Here is a 2,925-nt window from a genome sequence, read left to right as displayed (position 1 = left end):
CTCCCATGACACATCTGTCAGAGGAGTGCCAGGGTCAATCACATAGGCGACCCAAACTGTGCTCATTTCTAACTTCATATGTAATTGGTCTCTACCAATATCAGACTTTTTAATTTCTCTGCATTAGGATGAGGGGTTTGGATGCTCCCATGAGTTGTCTGTGACTCTGAAATTCCCATACTTTTCCACAAGCTCCTGGGGTTTGCCATTCCATCTGACAGTCAGTGTCGGTGCTGCTCTGATTGTGATTGTGGTGTCTCATGAGTGTTTCATCTAGGGACATGAAGTAATACTAAACCTCTCCCTTGCATATTTTCCATTTGTTTATTTAGGGATTTTTTAATAGAAATATTCTTTCTTTTTGTTTTTGGTGTTGCTGTTGTGTGCTGGCCTGGACTCACTCCTGTCTCTCCTGCTGTCCTTGCTCTCACCACCCTCCTGTTTCCTCTTCAGGGCTACGGACTTGAGCCACCAGGCCCCTCTGCTCACGTGTTTTATGCATCTTAGTGCTGTGTGGTTTCTTTCTAGTCAACCACACTCTTGATATATTAAAGGTTCTCTCGCTTCACCTTGCTAAACAACATTTGGTCGGGTAAGATGCAGGCTGGTCCAGACACTATGACTCACTCAAAGTGTAGACAGGACATGGAACAGACCTCTGGTCTTTCCCTTTCCACTCAACTCTAGGTGTGAATGGGTTCATGTTCGTGAGAGTGCCTCATACTTTTGCTGGGTGAAGTGTGCCTCTGAGTGTATGCTAAGCAGTGTGAATTGTTTCACTGAGTGTATGTTCACCTGTGTGAAGTGTGCCTCTGAGTGTGTTTAGTTATGTGAACTCTGTCTAAGTGTGTTGATCTGTGTAAAGCATTCCTCGGAGTGTGTTCAGCTGTGTGTCTGTTTGCGTACCCCTGCATGAAGTGTGTATTTGAAGAGGTCCAGGATACAAATTTGTAGGCACACTGGAATCTGACATTTCTCACGGACTTGTATTGATGTTTCAGGTGAGTCATTATCTATGCCTAATTCGCTATTTAAATTGGCATGTTTTAACCCCATAAAAATACTTTGTCTTTTTGTCTCTATCAATTAGACTCCTTGAAGCTCTGTCTTTTGTTAGTAATTCACTGAGATGTGGACTCCTGTCTCTTACTGGCATGGTAAGATGTTGAAACTGTTCCTCGTGTACCAAAACTAACATTCTTTAGCATTGGGAAGCCATGTCCTGGCACCTCTAGACAGTGGCCCTCCTACCTTTGACTATGACTATTTTAAATCCAGTTATATGAGATTCATTGTGCAAATAACAATATGGTCGTCTGCATATAGTTTTTTTTCTCCTTGTGGTTGTATTTCTTGATCATGTAGTAATTTATTCTCAAAACAACATGTGGTTATGTAGCTTTTCAAAATATAAACAACTGCAGCAACTGAATTATTGAAGCTGTCATAAGCTCTCATGTGTTTAAAGTACGGGACTGTGCCAGAGAGATGGCTCAGCAGGCGAGGTTACTGCCTCCTAGAAGACTCAAATTTGATTGCATTCTCTTACATTCCATGGCCCACAATGGCCCATAACTCTAGCTCTAGAGTATCTGATAACTCTGAGCTCTATGGGCATCAGCATCCAAGTAGACACACAGAAACACACACACACATGCACTCACACGCACACACATGCACTCACACGCGCGCACACACACAGTTAAAACTTAAAAAGAAATTTTTGTTTGCTAACTCAGGTCAAGTGAGAATCACCTCACAGGTCTCCTTGAAAACCCCATGGAGAAATAAAAACTTCACATGAAATCTGAGGGCAAGGCAGTTAATTTTCTTTATATAACCTGCCATCCACACATAGTAAACATATTCAACAGAAATATGATGATTTCATATTTTAATTTAAGGCACAAATTGTTCCCACCATGCCACAATTCACAGCTCTGATGACAGCATATTGTTTATATTAAGGGATCATACCCATCACTGAATAATCAAATATTTATTAGCCTCCCACACATTGATTTCAAAACTTAATTATGTGCCTTTCAGTACTAATCAGCACAAAAGGACTGACTGTGGCATAGCTGTGGTAGACAAGAATTTGGATACAATAGAATATTGAGCCGTCCTTGAACTTCATTCTTGAGAGGAAGATAACAATGTCCAAAATGTAGAAAACCACGAAGAAGCTCATGAGCAGCAGGATGTTCCCGTTGGCCCTTAGCTCTGGAGATGATTTTGGAGAGAGGCCTGAGCTGTGAAGATTCTGGGACAGCTTCTTCTGCCTACACAGGAGAGTCAGCATGTACCCCCTGGAGAGGACTTGAGACTAATAAGAAAGGCTTCCCTGAGTACCAGAGGTGTGGAAAATGTACTTTGAATGACATAACTCATAGATAAAAGATACTAGAATTGGGTACCATATGTATAGTTACCCAAGTTCAAAATGTGTGTGGTCGTAATAGACTCTAAGAGGTGATTGCCAATGGCCCTACAGGAGACACTCATGGTAGAAGAGCAATGAGATGTGACAGAGAGATTTGTGCATGACCTTTGCTAAACAGGAGCTTCTGGGACTGAGAATGATAGCCTGGAGGACACTCAACAGGCTGATTGTACACAGGGAGAGACAGCTAAAAATTCTGTATTAGTAAACAAGAAATTTAACTATAATGTTCTTATGCCTGCCAGGAAATAAAAATGTCTGTAGCTATGACTGTGGTGATCAGAAGCAATAATATGTGGATTAGGGCCAAAAGATCAATGGGCAGGTCATCAATTACTTGGATGACATTTAGTTGATTCAAGTATAAATACTTTACAAAGCATTTTGATTATGCTTGCCTCTGTAGAAAAGTCTGTGTTTTGGTGAACATAGAGGCAGTCTGGGGATGCAGTCTGAGGGCAGGATCATCCCTTCAGTTT

General features: G+C 41.4%; 1 pseudogene; it reads right to left on the bottom strand.

The window, feature by feature from the left end:
* Positions 1-1,991: 1,991 nt before the first annotated feature.
* Positions 1,992-2,925, bottom strand: part of LOC126512494 (vomeronasal type-1 receptor 44-like) — a 27,416-nt pseudogene continuing 26,482 nt past the window's right edge.

Source organism: Alexandromys fortis, unplaced genomic scaffold (genome assembly GCF_014885135.2).
Source record: "Alexandromys fortis isolate MF-2015 unplaced genomic scaffold, M_Fortis_MF-2015_v1.1 scaffold_111, whole genome shotgun sequence".
Lineage (NCBI taxonomy): Eukaryota > Metazoa > Chordata > Mammalia > Rodentia > Cricetidae > Alexandromys > Alexandromys fortis.
The sequence above is the reverse complement of the archived record's forward strand: the minus strand, read 5'-3'. Positions and strand labels throughout refer to the sequence as shown.